This window comes from Python bivittatus, unplaced genomic scaffold (assembly GCF_059951505.1).
Source record: "Python bivittatus isolate LINGU-HERP-01145 unplaced genomic scaffold, Pbiv_v1 ctg000020_np1212, whole genome shotgun sequence".
Classification (NCBI taxonomy): Eukaryota; Metazoa; Chordata; class Lepidosauria; order Squamata; family Pythonidae; genus Python; species Python bivittatus.
Window position 1 is genome coordinate 73,330,759 of NW_028277030.1, and position 16,927 is coordinate 73,347,685.

General features: G+C 38.0%; 1 long non-coding RNA gene across 2 annotated transcripts in view; it reads right to left on the reverse strand.

Moving 5' to 3' along the window:
- LOC148217094 (uncharacterized) overlaps window positions 1–16,927 on the reverse strand; it is a 116,715-nt gene that overhangs the window by 41,703 nt on the left and 58,085 nt on the right. For both annotated transcript variants that reach the window (XR_015796326.1, XR_015796331.1), the window contains exons 3-5: window positions 5,529–5,589; window positions 4,176–4,332; window positions 2,236–3,819 (exon numbers count right to left, since the gene is read on the reverse strand). This is a non-coding gene — a long non-coding RNA (uncharacterized LOC148217094). The remainder of the gene's footprint in view (window positions 1–2,235; window positions 3,820–4,175; window positions 4,333–5,528; window positions 5,590–16,927) is intronic.

Genomic DNA, 16,927 nt, shown 5'->3' on the forward strand with positions numbered 1-16,927 from the left:
TAACCAGGGCTGCAACTGCGCGCTTCCCACCTCCTCCTCCGATTGATGGCACTTAAACCATGCCTCCTCTGTTTGCAGTCTTTAGTAACATCACCCATGCGGTCTGGCACTCAATGTGTCAGAGCAAAGCACCAGCGCTTTGCTCTGATTCATTACTACATGCCGGACCATGCGGGTGATGTCACTAAAGTACCATGAGCTTCCCTCCTCTCTTTGCAGCATTCCGGCATGTAGTAATGAGTCAGAGCAAAACGCCGGCGCCTTGCTCTGACACACTGAATGCCAGACCGCACGGATGATGTTACTAAAGACTGCAAACAGAGGAGGCATACCCTAATAATAAATTATTGTACCCCCCAATCCACTCAGACCACCAGGGATTTTTAACCCCTACTGGTCCACCAGAGATCTTACCTGCCTGCCTGCTGCAGACAGGTAAGCAGGAAGGGAGGGAATAAGTACCAGTATGGTAATAAACAGATTACCGTTACCACACACTATGAGTTCAGAGCTCCCTTTATTTTGCTTCCAAGTCATTTATTTTAAATTTAAGTTTTTTTACTCAAACTTTCTTCTCAAAATTAAGGTGCGTGTAATACACCTGTGTGTGTGTGTTATACGCCGATAAATACGGTAATTGCAAAACTTGCCTAATGAAGAAGTGAGGTTTCACTGTTACAGAGCATCTACATTCAGGCACACTCAAGTTAAGGTATACAGATCCTCAAGATAAATGTGCAGAAAATGTCTACATTTTAAAAAACATACTTTCGTTTCATTTCCTTCCAATAAAACACTGGCTTTGACATAGATATTGAACAATTAAGAGATATGACCAGAATTAACTGAGCAGGGAGAAGCAAAGAGAAGAATTGTGAAATAAAGCATTAAATATAAGTTGGTATTCATGTGAAGGCAAAAGGGCATGGAAGTGTTGTTGGTAATGAGAAATGTTTTAGGCAGGCTGACAAAATTTTACAAGTATAAGTACTGTAAATTTGAATGTCAGCACCTCTCCCTCTCTGAAATTCCTCCATGCTTGTTATCATAACAGAAATGCTTCATGTTTCATTCTGACAAAAGGGAAATTGGTAGTTAATCTTTCGCAGAATCTATTTAATACTTTAAGTGCATTGCTGTAAAGCTTATTTTAACTACCCTGCCCCAAGTCACACAATTCCAGATTTACATCTTAATTACCAGCATGAGCTGTTCCAATGGAATTAATTCAGACTTTTAAAAAATGAAGAAGAAAAATCAGTAGGTAACAGAAGGACATCACATGGAAATGATGATGGTAGAAAATCAGTTGGAACCACTTTCAGTAGCATATTTAATGCAAGTTATTATGAATATCTTCCTATTGGGAAAATGTAGACTGTGTCTCATCGCTATTAATAACTATTCTAGGGCAGATTCTGTTACAACACATGTATTCACAAGACCAAGAACATTGTGGCATTTAAAAAATTAAACTATTTGCTGTGGCAGAAGCTTCATGGAGTAGAGTCCATTTGGCATAATGGATGATGTAATAAGACAACCACATCTTGTGTCTATAGCGACTATGGTTTATAGTCAGAAACTGTGAAAACTGAACTTCACTGCTTCCTGGAAAATGATGATAAAGCATTGCTTGAAAAACCTAAGGCTTGGTGCTATATGATACTTTAAAAAGAAGAACTAAAGAATAATGCTACTATTTTTCAGGGTGGGTAGGTGGGAATATATGATGGTAACCATATGAAAGTGCTCCCAAAGCATTTTCATAATCCATTCTATAATGGATGGGGGAATGTTGTTAGCTGAATGCCCATTTATTTGTGTTAATCTCAATAATGAGCAGATAATCATCCTGTCTTCCTTCCTATGTGGAACTTAATGATCCCATTCACAAAACAACCAAACCCAAATTTGCTTAGTTTCAGCAAAATAGAGTGATCCTTATGTGCCCTTAGAGCTATTTTTACATGTTATTACTTGGTGCCTCAAGGTGATGGACATCAAGTATCAATACATAAATACTTATCCAGAATTGTGTATTATTTTATTGAAGATGCTATAATGAGACCACTCATTTTGCTGAGTGTTTTGATCTGCAATTTATGAAAAATGAGAGGTTTGATCTGCAATTTACCCTACCTCATTCATGGATTTTGTGAGGGTTCAGATGTTCTCATTTTTCATTTGCAATGTTCCTTTGTTTTTCCATACTACTTTTATCATTTTTCTCACCTTATCTATTAGGGAACAGCTGAGTCATGCCTTTTGCTCAACAGTTCTGCATGGAAGCATCCCAAATGGATATACAGAATTCACAAACACCATCTCGGGAAGAAAAACAAAAACAAAATCTAACAACAATAATAAGCAAGGAGGAAAAGAACGAAATCGTGAAGAAAAAGAGATAATAAGCATATGAAGTCTTGGGACACCAACAGACTTTAGAGATGCCTCCAGTATGTTTAGATAAACAAATACAAATAGTCTTTCAGCTTATATTACATTAAAACAGAAAAGTAAACAAAAAATAGCATTACAAGTCAGGAATCAATTATCTTCAGATGGTTGGGTATCTTTTGACATTTTTCTCTCTTAAAATGTATGATCCATTTTAATTTTAAAATGTCTCTGGAGGGATTCAAAGCTGTGGCAGGTAGCGTTCTGCATGACTGTATGTAACCATGTAAACCTTCTCAAGAGCTCTTCCTTAAATTGTCCCATAAGACATAGGAAAGTGGATAGTAGAAAACAGTTTTGTGCTGTATAGATAAACAAACATTAGAAGAAACTGTAATCTATGAGACCTTGCCAGGCAAACAAACAGAGTAGAAAGTGAATGATTAGATTGAACATTACATGAGTAAAGCTTTGCAGCAGCAAACAGCGATGATAGCAGAATAATAATTGAAGAAATGCCAAGCCCAAAATGCCGAAGTGTCATTGTAATATATTAACATGTGAAAGAAATTCATCTGAGCTATTAAATTCTACTAGAGGTAAATTCCAAGGACAGTGAATCTTCAATTAATTTTCCCATCATGCCCCAGGGGACTCTCATGTCCAATTCACAAGCATTCTTCTAAAAGCACGGGGGGAAGAAGACATTTCTCCAAGTAATCCAAGAGAAATCCAGTGATAAACTCAGGCCAGAGTTGGATATTTACATTTAGAGGTCACTCAAAATCTGTAAGAATCAACATATTTAAAAAAATGTATTCTCAACATGACAAAGGAAATATGTTCATTTGTAGGATTTCAAATGTATGTGTTTAGTATGTTATGTAGGATAAAATCTGATCTTGAATAATCTGGAATGACTTAAATAACCACATTCACAGTATACTGATCATAACTTAATGGGGAATACTGCTCTACCAGAAGTTCAGACAGCTCTCAGAAAATGTCAGGGAGTGAAGGCAGAAAGGCAAGGAATTGGGATCAGGAGCTGGGATGCAAGGTAGTGAGAACAGTTATAAGTCAGGAAGCTTTTCCTACACCCAAACTGCCACTTTAAAATGTTGATCTAAAGCTGACAGCTATCTTGTCCTTGAGCACCAGAGCACTCTACAGTTGGGAATCTCTGGTTTTCAATTTGTGTTCCTGCTTGTTGGGTGTCAGTGGAAGCAGGAAATGCTTCGAGGAGATAGATGAAGTAATGTACAGACCATTAGTTCATTTCAATTCTTCATCATTCTATGATTTAAATAAATATGCTAGAAAATCTCTTTTGATATGCAGTATTCCAGTAGCAAAGGCAATGTTTCTCTCATTGTTGGGAATGCAGTTGTGTCTCAGTTGCGGGCTTCTGGTTAGCCACTATGGAAAGAAAATGGTAGACTTTAGTCTAGTCTAGCATAACTCTTTTTTTTAATCTTTTCAATGTACATCCTTAAGTATTAAAACATATATGCACTCATGTATAGTTAGTTATGTGACTCAAAAAGAAAGTCCAGCATAGAATTGTGTTGAGGATAACAGAATCAGATGCAGAAGGACACTGTTTTAATTAACAAAACATGTACTACTGATTTTATTCTGTTTGTTGCCAAGAGTTCCTTCTGGTAGATGGGCAGCTATAAAAGTCTATTTAATAAGTTTGTTTAATAAGCTGCCTAGAGTCATGTGTGTGAGATGGGCAGCTATATAAATCAAATAAATAAGAAAATACTTACATACATACTCCTTGGTTCAGCTTTACTGAAACCAGAATCAATACATATTTAGAATCAATGCCTGTTTTCTTCAAATCTTCACAAATGGTCACTATTGATTGTTTAAGCAAAGCTTTCCCTGAGCTTTTGGTTAGTAGCTCTTCATCACACTGCAGAACTAGGCATAAGAGAAATAGAAGAAAAAGCTCAAAAATTATGGTTTACTTGGCAAATAGCTATGTTAAACCTGCATAAGTGCAAATTTTCCATACAAGGAAGAGGAAATTATATGTTCACTTGAAACAGTGGAAACAGCCTAACTCTTGGTGTTTCCCACATAAATACTTAGATTACTATTTCAAAATCCACTTGCTGACAGTTACTTAGCATGAACTGTTTTTTTTCTGTGGATATTCGTACCATAATATTTTCCCCCTAAAATCTCATAAAATGTAGAACACAAAAGGTCATAATTATATCCCCGAGGTTAAGAAGAATGGGAAAATAGACTCCAGGTTAATAGAGGCATTTTCTTGTCTTTGAGATTAGGAGAAATAGATATTTTGAACATTTGCAACAAATGTTCTTAATGGAAACAACTCCAATTATATTATTTTAAAAATAATTAATAAATGCTCCATTCCCAAAAGGCTGTTTTGTGTTTGTTGTTGCTCAAAATATTTTTCCTTTGATAGGAAAAAAAAACATGTTTTTATCTTGAAGAAAGCTGATGAAAATGCACTTCATTTTCCAAACCTTTAGCAAATATAGTAAGAAGTCACCAATTTTGTCTCTGTTAGAATAGATTTACAATTTTCTAGAACCATGTGAGTTAGAACTTCAGTGGCATTCATAGAAATAGGCACCATACAAACAATTGTAATAAATAAAGATAAGGATTGGTTTGGTAAAAGGAAACATATTATTATTACTATAATTGTTCATTTAAAACTCTTTGTAATACAAAATATATTAAGAATCAGTCAATGAAATAGCACACCTGTTGGTTGGTTGGTTATTTGTTTGATGTGCCAGTCCATGAGTAAAGGTGAGACATACAGCATCTACAACAAAGTCAGATGATGCTCAGCCAAAAAGCACAGAGGGCAGAAGTGGATTTGTATAGTCCATCATAGCACCACAAATTCAACCAACAACCACATCTTGCATGTACAGTGGTACCTCAGTTCACGAACTTAATTTGTTCCACGGTTCTGGCCGCAAACCAAATTGGTCGTGAACTGAATCAAATTTTCCCATAAGGTTCAATGTAAATAAGGTTAATCCATTCTGAACCATATGTATTTTTTTTTTAACCACAAAAATATGAAACAAATTACAGTACAGAACAGTCTGAAGAGAGAGAACACTAACCTTGCTTGAGGTGACACCAAAAAGTTTCACAGCAGGTGTCTGTCTGCGACCGCAATCTCGCCTAGAAGAAGCCACAACCACGTGTTAGAGCAGGGAAGATGGCCACGGGTCATGTTCGTCACCTGATGTGGAGTTCGCGAATGGAAGCAAAAATTGGCAAACGCTGCTGTTCGCGAACCAAATTGTTCATGAACAGAAGCGTTCGTGAACCGAGGTGTTACTGTATTAGGGGAACGATGTTGGATTCCAGTTTAGGAGAGCAGTATTTATTTCCACTGCAATTTGTAAAATTGAAGTGGTATATAAACGGTGTTCATAATTTTAAAAAATACATTTTGAAAGAATTTATATCAACAGTTCTATTTTCAAAAAGTATTATTTATTGTTAGCAAAAATTATTCCAGTTCAAATATGAATTAGTTGAATACAGATATTAATACAGATATTAATGGATTAATGCAATTAAAAGCTTAATTCATTAATATTCAGAAATATAGAGCAGCAAATCTCTAAGACTAGTAGTCACTATACCTTGGGGAAAAAAGGGGTGGACAGAGTTACTGGCACCCTCTAGGTCCAAGGGGGATCCAATAGATATATGAAATAAAGCTGCTGGTGCTTTGTAGCTTATGCTTTGGATCTATAAAACACAGGTGATAATAGCTGAATTAATTGAAAAGTTGCCAGATGTGATCCCAAGGAGTTTGGTTTTTATTATGTTCAAGCTGTTTTCTCAGATGTTGGGTAGGAGAGCTCCTACAGACTGCTGTGCATTAACGTGACCTGTATCCAAGCTATCTGCAAATTACTATTATTCAGAACATGCATTATAAGATGACTGTATTGTGAATATAGTAATTAAATACAGTACAGTACACACCTATGCACACATTTAGAGGCAGAGATGGGGGTGGGGGGACTGCTCGTATCTTAACAGTTTTCAGCAATGGCATAGGTAATGAGATGGTTATTTCTCTGCCGTACAGCCTAAGGGAATTTGAACACTGCAGAGCTACGACACTGAAGACTGTAGTATTCACAGCCTTCCATCCACAAAACACTGGCTTCTGTCCTTGATGGTTGGCCTGTCTTTTAACTCTAGCTTATCTCTATTGTGTGAAAGGAAATCTGCCACAAATTTATTTTAGAACAGAAGAGAGTGATGCACCCACAAAAATCAGTACTATGATGGGCCCATTGTTCACAGCTCAAAAATGAGGGATAAAATGAGCGTCTGAAATACACATGCACAAAACAATCAGGAGTCTGGTAGCACCTTTTCTGACTAACACATTTTATTGAAAGGAATAAACTCTGGTGAGCTGCAGCTCACTTCAGGCAGACTCCTTCTGAATTTTTGTCACAATAGACTGACAATGACAGTCCTCCCACAATATCTACATGTACAAAAGTGCATATGTGGGAAGCTGGGAACAAAAGGGGAAGTGGAATTAAAAAACAGCATCAAGAAAAATGGAGTGTGGTAACAAATGAAGGTGTTTCTCTTTTTTTAAATTACAGAAATTGTTATGGAATAGAATTGTCTGAATGCACGTGATACGTATTCATTTATTTTATTTATTACCCACCACAATCCCAAGACTCTTGGCAGTTTACAGTAATAAAACATAGGAAATAAAACATCCATGGTAAAAAAAAAAAAAATTATACAAGTACAAAATCATAAAATCCATGACCATGCTAAATTCATTATTCCTAGTCACCATGCATCACTGTAGGTACTCCAGTGCTCTACAGGTAGTCCTCGCTTAACAACCACAATAGTAACTGGAAAGTTTGTTGTTAAGCAGGGTGGTCATTAAGTGAGGTATCACATGACCACACCCAATTCTACAACAGCTTTTGTGGCAGTCATTAAGCGAATCACCACCATCATTAAGTGAATCACGTGGTAGTTAAGCGAATCATGCTGTTCCCATTGATTTTGTTTGCCAGAAGCCAGCTGGAAAGGTTGCAAATGGCTATCACATGACTCCAGGACGCTGCAACAGTCGTAAGTGCAAGCTGGTTGCCAAATGCCTGAATCGTGATCACATGACTATGGAAGTAGCTTTTTTCAGCACTGTCATAACTTCGAGTGGTTACTAAACGAATGGTATTTTAGCAGGGACTACCTGTATTTTCAGTAGATTCTGGAAGGCCACAAATGGAGGGGCCAACCTCCTTCAAGTAAGAGGCTCCTCTAAAAGATAGCTGCGGCCACAGAAAAGCAGGACCTAAGAGCCTCCATTGTGTGCACCTCATGGAAATGGAGGACTATCACCAGTTCCTCCTGAAACAGACAAGCCAGTATTGACCCAGACCAGAATTAGGCCATGTCAAATGAACATATTTTCCCCCTTCATCTTGTCCTCAGAGTACAAATGGCACAGGTTTAAGTCAGCTTTAGTTCACTGGTGTGAAAGCTTTTTATTTCTCTTTATTTCAACCCTGTCCTGGGGCAGCCTCAAGGTGTACAGGATCTATTACGCCGTCACCCTTTCCCTTAGAAAGAAGTCAGGACACTGGCGGTGACTGGAAATGAAGCCAATACACCCAGGACAGGATTTGCATTTGGACCAGAAATTTCATGCCAGTCTAGTTTTCTGCCAGCCCAAGAAAGGCTGGAGCTCCCTTCAGTTCTGCAGTGGAGAAAAGCTTACAGGTTTTTACGCACCTTGGTTTCTGCCCTCAAGTGTTCAGCAGAGAGGTTATTACCACTACAGCAGTGTTTCTCAACTTAGCAACATCAAGTGACTTCAACTCTTCAACATGCTGGCCAGGGAATTCTGGGAGTTGAAGTCCACTCATCTTAAAGTAGCCAAGGTTGAGAAACACTGCACTAGAGTATGGGGAACTGGCCTGATGAGATACTGTTAGATAGAGCCCTGAAATTAAAGTCTGCCTACAGAAATGATGACCTCCATATAACTTGTTCACTGCAGTGCAGTGTTCACCAGCCACATGAGCAGAACAGGAGGCAAAAAAATATTCCAGAGGACACATGAAACTATATAGGCTGAAGGAAAAGCAATGACATGAACTGGATGTGAATTTTGCTTCAAGATGCCAACCCCACTGCTTAGCTTTCCATAACTGATCCAGTAGGAATTAAAAAAGGAACAGAAGTTTAATTTGGCAGGCATTTTAATAAAGAAGGTCATACAGTATACATTTCATGTCCTTTTAAAAAAAAAATGCTTCAGCTCATGAAAAGGAACGAGGCAGTGTTTAGAGCTGAATCTAGAGGCTTTTTAAAATCAGCTATAGAATTCCTCCGCATATGTACAAACACGTGAATACAGATATTTAGATTTAAAAAGCAGTGATTGTGCACCCTTATTCAGCTATACAGAATTATTCAACTTATGGTAGGAACTTAAACATTTTGGAGTCACTCACTTTTGTGTTATACGTTAATTTAAACGATACTCAGACACTTTTTCTTTTTTTCCTCATAATTCCCAAACCTCCCTTGATCACATTTCTGTTCCATGTTTGGCTCATTACAAAGGGAGAATTCAGTTGGGTAGCCTGAATTGTGGCGGGGTGGGGGGGGGGGGTGTGCTGCAAAGATCAGCTGGTGGGCCACAAGCAGCCAAAAAGCCACACTTTTACCCCCATATTTTTCCCCCTTCATATTTATGGCATTGGCATAAATATAATGAAGGTGGGGAGGAGCTATTTGGGGGGCTGGTGGCATAGAGGGTCCATTGTGTTTCCCCTTGCCACCCATTCCCTACTCTAATTGCCCAAGGAAGGGCTACTGTACGGATGTGAAAAAAAATCCCCACAATCACTAGATGGCAGAAAAGAAGTGGAGTTTTTATATCTCTTTGCTGCTGGGTTTAGTGGTGCTTGGATCGTTGCAGCCCAGATATGGTAGCAGAACTCTGGCAGAAAAGCAGCCGAGGAGGAGGGACTGAGTTGGTGAGGCAAGAGCCAATGTCACCACTGCTGTCCCCATCTCCACCGCTGCTCCTGGATCAGCCATCATCTTAACAGCAGCAGCAGGAGTGGAAAATAAGAGTCCTGGCAGGCCTTACAATTGATAACCGCCCTTCTCTTCCCCGTTCCACTCTCCTCCTTCCGGCTTATGACGGAACAAGAGAAGAGAATATAAGCTTAACATTCCTAGGCTGCAAAACTCTGGATGACCTGTTCATCAGATGGCAGCAAAAAGATACGGGAAGTTCTCTTTGTCACCATCCAGCAGTCATCTGGATTTGTGCAGCCCAGATGTGGGAGGCCCAAGAAAGTCTTCCTGAGAGATTCTGGTGGGGTTGAGGCTGATTGCAGCAGCCGCACTTAATTTTTTCCCCTGCCTGTGATGACAGCAGGGGAAAGTATGGAGGATAAACAGGAAGCTAAGACAAGCTAGCAGCATCCTGCTTTCTTCTCATTGGGTAAACTTAATGCCCCAATAGGTATCATAACTCTGCATAACGGTCAGGACTAAGACATAGAGTGTGATTCTGGCTACATTTAATTCAGCAGTAATGTTTCCACTGGCTTTGACAGAGCTGTACTTTAATCCACATCTGTATAGTTTTCTTACATTTCTGCTTTTTCATTTGTTAGTGCACACACACACACACACACACACAATTTCACAACAGTATGAAATTAGCCCAAGATGAATAAGTGTTTAAGCCTCAGGTCAAGAAAACATGAGCAAGCCTCTAATTGGGTATGCTTTAGATGTTATTCAGGCAATGTGAAAACTAATGAAAATTGTGCAGATGAACTGTCCTTAGAAGTGCTGTAATATATATACATGCTCCCCACATGGATTCATCTTATTTGCACGGAAGTGGACAGGCTGCATGAGAGAATCTGACAAGTTTCAAATTGTACGCTACTTGAATGCATGCAAATGGAATTCATTCATAGAGTGATTGAAATAAGTTAAGTTTTCATTGCATGTTTACTACTTGCTGGTGACATTTTGTGCATCATACACCTATGTCTACATAACTGAGCATGCCAAAAATGTGAAAGCTGTTTTTTCATTTATGAAGTTTTCACAGGCAACTCTGTAAAATCCTTTGCTAAAGTAAACATACTTACATAGGCTGAATTCCCTTTATCCACTAAGCCATTATGTCAAAGAATGAGATTAGAATGTGTAAGAATATGTTCTCCGAAACTCTCATGCTCGCTCCTGGCAATCGCTCCTATTTCATCTATGCAATTGATCTCCCATTTGTCATAATAATTATCTGGGTGCAGTATACTTCACTAAATTGGTTCCTGGCTTAAAATGACACCCATTTAAGTGGGCTAAGAAGTAGAATTAATCTTCCAACCAGATAGCATGGGACATTCAGGGCCAAATTTGATGAGGCATGAATAAAGACACTGTGATTCTTGAATTTAGTTTTAACCACTTCAGTAGCAACATCCACACACAAAAGGAATAACATCTTTACACTACATCATTAATACCAAATTGTTCCCTTCTATAACTGCTATTTTCCTGGGAGGACAATCTACATTAACTGCAAATCGTTTGAAAATTATGTGTGCGTGTGTCTCAGAGATGGAAGTTTCAGTCAAGTTCCAGTGCCTTGTCTGATGTGATCCTTTAGTGAAACTAGGTACAATATTTTGCTACCAATTACCCAGTGATATTTTTTTTTCTGTCATCTTCTATTATTTTACTCTCCGAATGATACTGCATATTTAATTCACAATTTTAATATGATGTGTCACTGTATGAAAAGGCTGTTATAAATGGTCTTCATAAATAAATAACATATACCGAAATTATTGTATTACTATTTTACTTTGCTCTGCTTAATTCTGATCTGCATCAGGCTCTGTGATAAACTGTTAAAGGATCTAAGCCTGTTTACCCTACAGAAGAGATAACTGAAGAGTGATATTATAGCAATCTTCAAATTTCTGAAGGGTTATCACACAGAAGATGGATTAGACAAATTGGACCAATGGGTTAACACTACAAAGAAGCAGGTTTAAGTTAGATATCAGAAGGAATTTCCTGACTACAAATTGTCACCCAGTGGAACAGCCAGGCACATGAAGTGATCAGCTCTAATTCACTGGAGGTTTTCTTTTTTTTTTTAATATCATTTTTATTGAAAGAAAATTTTACATGAGATTAAAAAACTACAGAAACATAAAAGGAAAAGTAGAAAAAGGAAAGAAATATGAAAGGATAAAAAAATTAAAAGACAACAAGAGAGAGAGAATGAGAAAAAGAAAGATATCTAAAGAAACATCTTCTTTGCAGCAGCTACAAACATAGTAATTATCATCTCCACCTTCCCAAATAACATATCATGGTTCCCTTCTGCCCATAAACAAACCTTTTTAATCAATAAATCCTAAAATCACTAGTTTATTTTTATCTCTTTTCAGCAAAAAGTCCATAAAGGGTTTCCAGTCTTTTATAAAAGTAGTTGTTGTTCCCTCTTTAATCAAACAAGTCAATTAATTAACTGGAGGTTTTCAAACAAAGGCTGGCTTATCATCTATCAAAGATGTTCTAAGTGACCTCCAAGGTACTTTTCAACTTAATGACTCCATTATTTCATTTCTCCCTTGGCTGTACCATTCTGGTTATCTCTGTCAATTCTAGATGGTATAAAATAACTAGGGATTTCTGCCTGGCCATATGACTGAGACTAGCTAAAGCAACCAGATGATTGTATCATTAGCAGCAAATCAAGATTCGTTGTCACACCATGAAGTTTCCTCATGGCCTCATTAGAATGCATACCTTTCATTCTTGAATCAACAGAAAAGTAGTCAATATAACCTGTGCTGTCCTCCCCTTCAAATTTTACTGTGCCTCAGCAAGGAGGCCAGCAAATGGTTCTGTCGTTACAGATCTAATGTGAGTCTGTTTCAGGGGATCAATTAGTGGATTTCTGGGCTTCTTTTCCCCTCCCACCCAGTATCATCTCTCTGTGGAAAAAACAACCAAAAACCACATTCCATAACATGTGAGGCAGCTTGGGGAAATCCAGGCATGATGTCATGAAATCCAGGCATAGAGAGTGAGAGAGAGTGAGAGTGAGAGTGAGAGTGAGAGATAGAGAGATAGAGAGAGAGAGAGATAGAGATAGAGATAGAGAGAGAGAGAGAGAGAGAGAGAGAGAGAGAGAGAGAGAGAGATGCAGGTGGGAGGGGAAATTTCTCAATGTGCCCTAACCCAAGGAAACAGTAGTTCTGGCAACAAGTGGCCCTGCTCAGAGTACCCAGAAGAATCCCACAGAGCATGAAAATTTGTGTTAGGGTTGCCCAATGGTGGAACCCCACCCCCAATAAATGATAGAGTAGAAAATAGAGCCAAGTGAGACCAATTCTGATCAGGTTAAATAAAAAACTTGTAATAACCCTTAACACATCACTTCCCTTGTTTAAATTGACTGCCAATTCCGCCCCCCCAATAGAGAAAGTCTAGTAGTATTTTGAAAGATCTGTGTTGAAAAACAGATCTACCTATTTTGTAGAAGACCAGTAGGCCCATGTATCATGCATAATGCCCAAATAGCATTTTTTAAAGTGCCAGATAGGTATTGCACTGTAGAGGGTAAGGGAGATGACCTTGGCAGAAATATGCATTTCCCATTACCTGGGCAAAGAGGGCTGAAACATCCTTCAGGCCCTGAGAAACATGATAATATTCAAAAGTGACTGAGGCAAACACTTATCTGATTCGCTGGGGTGTAAGAAGGAGGGTAGGATAGTACAGTCAGACTTGCAAGATTCTGTTATTACAGCCTATATCAATAAAGTATCATTGTAGTCTTCATGTGGAGTTGATTTTATGGTCTGGTCTACCCCTAGCGAGGGCTGACCTGCATAGACAAATGTTTCTGCCCAAGCCATGTGTCTCTTCTTCCTTGCAGTCCAACCCACTATAACCAACAGGGCACTCTCATAGCAGACTAAAACAGAAGCTTGTCAGAATCACCACCAAGGAGTCATGATTGTTTGTAGGAAAAGATTTGTGTCAGGAGAACAGGGAAAACTCTGCTTTAACAGCAAAGTGACTAAGGATGAATTCAGGCTTCTTCCCCAGTGGTTTGAGGATTAGGAGGAGGATCATGAGGACATGTCCCTTAAAACTAGTGCAGCATCTTTTTGCCATGATAAGCAGGATATGAGGAGGAGCCCAATATGATGATTAAACCTGTTATAGAAAGAAAGGCTGCCAAAGTATGAGGCAATTAAAGAATAACATATTGTGACTGCTTCTCATCATGCCTCACTCATGAACAGCTTGAACTGAACCTATATGCTTAGAGAAATGGAAAGAAATACACATTATTGAGTCTTTACACTTGACTGTAGTTCTTTGGTATAAAGTAAAATGGAAAATATTCATCATAATTGAATGTTCTAAACCTCTAAATATCACAACACTGTGAATAAAAGACATTGAAGAATGATATGTATTACCTTTACAGTGTGGGTTGAGAAATAAATGTAGTAGCAAAGTTAATAAGAGTATCTCATGGGTTTTGCAAGTGGAACCATTTTACCATGAGTGCAAGAATAAAATATTTAAAGTGATTTTTCAGTGCTGGCTATGACAAATATGTTGTTTCTTTTCAGAGTGCATATTTTCTTAAAATAAATCTTAAGCATCTCTCTTTTGTAATACAAACATTTCTGACATTCATTTTATAGAGGAACAGTCAGCATATCAGGAATACATCTTAATGTCTAGAACAGTCTTCTCTAACTTGGAGACCTCCAGGTGATGGATTATAATTCCCATTATCCCACCTACCCCTCCCTTATACTAGAAATAGAAACCATGATTTTCATATAATATTTCTTCTGAAAGGCTGATCACTTCCTTTTTCCTTCAATATTCTGTGAGTCACTGCTATCTATTCTTCCTATGGCTTATGAGTTCAAGTAAGCATGAAAGTGGCACTTGCAGGCTCCAAGTGAACCTACTTTATTGAATGTATTGTGATTTTTTTTTTTAACAAAAAGAGTTTAGCATGCTCTTAGATTGAAGTAGCTTGTATTTTATTACTGAGTTCCTGGAAAGCAAGTGTTACAAGGCAATCTATTTTACCCAAAATGTGATGGTCCAAATGGATAATTTTGGAGCATAGTTGCAGACAATAAAAGAAGTCCCAATAAATTATTGCATGACAAGAAGTTTCAGAGTTAAGAGTTATTGGCAGTGACAATAGTCACCAGTGAATATTCCTACGGCCGCATGGCTACTTGACTCCAAGCCCCTGTACTCTCAAAAGGCATTTCTGCTTCTCTTTGAAAGAATTGCTAAGTACTGTTAGGTAATAAGTGGGATGGTAGGCAAAGGGGCTGATTCTTGGTGACTCCCAGATGCCTTGCAACAAGCTCTCAAATTCTACCAACATAGTTGTTACTTATGCTGGTGAGAATTATAGGCCAACACCACTGGAGGACATCAAATTGTCCAAGGCTGCGGTAGAAGAAGTGATAGCTGCTGTAGTTACAAGGATCTCTCTCACCACAGGGAATCATTATTTTGGTTGTCTATAGAACCAACATAGGGCCAAAGCCTCTTCAAAAAAAAAAAAAATTACAGACCTGTCTCTTTCAGTCAAATGCAGAATGACTTCAGCATTCATCCTGCTTGTGTGGAGGTGGTAACAAAGGATCATGCTGTCCAACTTACTAGCATATTAAATGTCAGCACTGGGCAACTGATCTAGAATAATGCAAATACCTTGATGGCTTACACAGTGGTAAGCTAGAAGCATACTGGCTCTCGTGGGAGTAATAAAAATAGAACTAAAACCCTGACTGATGTTTGAAATAGCATGTCCAAGTAAAGGAAAATAACAAGGGATTGAGAATTTCCTAAAATCGCTAGGCTTTCCAGCTTGGACATCAGATCTCCACTTTGCATGGATTATTAAAGGAGGAGGAAATTTTAGTTCTGGTGTAGGATTACCATATTTATTTGCTGGATTTGTCACATGTCAGCCATTTTTTAAAAAAATCCATTATTATTTATCAACCTCCTTTTATAAAAGGAGAGAGAATAAGGACAGTGTTATGGAAGGCAAAAGAAAAGGGTCAGCCTTCCTTGCTATGCTTAGAGTAACAGTGAAGATATTTGTAGGTCAGCAAGGTGGAGTGGAAGTAGAAAAAAGATGATAATTTTTCTGCATTAGAAATCCTTTTCTTTTAACATTTTCCCTCCACTCTCAATCATTTCAATGTATTCCATCACAATCTTAATGCTGAAGTAGAAACCTTTATTTTGCATTGTTTCTTTAGATATTGATGGACTGATGTCAGTAATCATCTAAAGCTGGTTTACCTACAAATATTATGTTCTGCATTTCATACAATTGTTTACAGTGGAACAGTTGAAGACAATCAGGGCTATCCAAAACTCTCAACTAAATATATATGTTTTCAAGATCAGCAACATGAGCCCTAAAGGTCAGATGGGCATGTATTCCAGAGCTTACTGTCAACTACTGAGCAGATTAACAAAAAGAACAAAAGAAGGTCTCCTGTGCTGACTTCAGTAAATAAAGGAGATACAATGGAAGTGGGCATCCTCATTAGTAACCAGAACTATCCGGTTTGGGTCTTTATAAACAAACATGTTTCCTCTCCCAGAAAGAAATCAGCAGCACTAATATATGGTTCCTTCAGGTTACTCAAATATTGATATAGAATTTCTCCTTTTCCTCTTCCTATTTTAAGCTTGCACACAAGGCAGCTTAAAGAATAAATCAAGAGAGTAATGAGTATTAAAATTAATAAAAGATAGGAATGGCTTGTAGCTGTCATATTAGCCAGAATTGCAGGTACTCCTGGCCATCACTTCAATCTGTGATACTACAGACAGATTTGATCTAATAGCATTCCCAAGCTGTGTATCTCCTTCTTCTGGCAGAGGGCGTGATACTATCCTGAACCAATCAGATGGACCACAACTTCCTCACAATGAGCAATGCCATCCTGCTTAGATTCATCCATGCTTGATTAAGATACCAAAGGCTATCATGTGGCTCTGTCACACCGATGCAACCTTCTCTGCTATGGAGTTTTACCACTGCCTCCTTTGGTAAGGTTTAAAGTATTATTATGGTTAGTCACACACTCAGCCAGATGTTTGGACTGGATTTGGCATTTTTATCTACCTATTGAGTCCTTCCCAAGGATCTGGGATAGCCACATGTTGTTGTCTGATGGTGTTAAAGGTATTGTCACATGAAGAATATTATTATTATTATTATTATTATTATTATTATTATTATTATTATTATTATTATTATTATCCTTTGAAGACAAAAGTTAAGCCAACTGAAGCCAGTAAGGGATTTAAACACCGATTTGTTTTTCAACTGGTTAACTGGATTTAGAATAAAGTCAAAGGAATATTTTACATACTCTTTTAG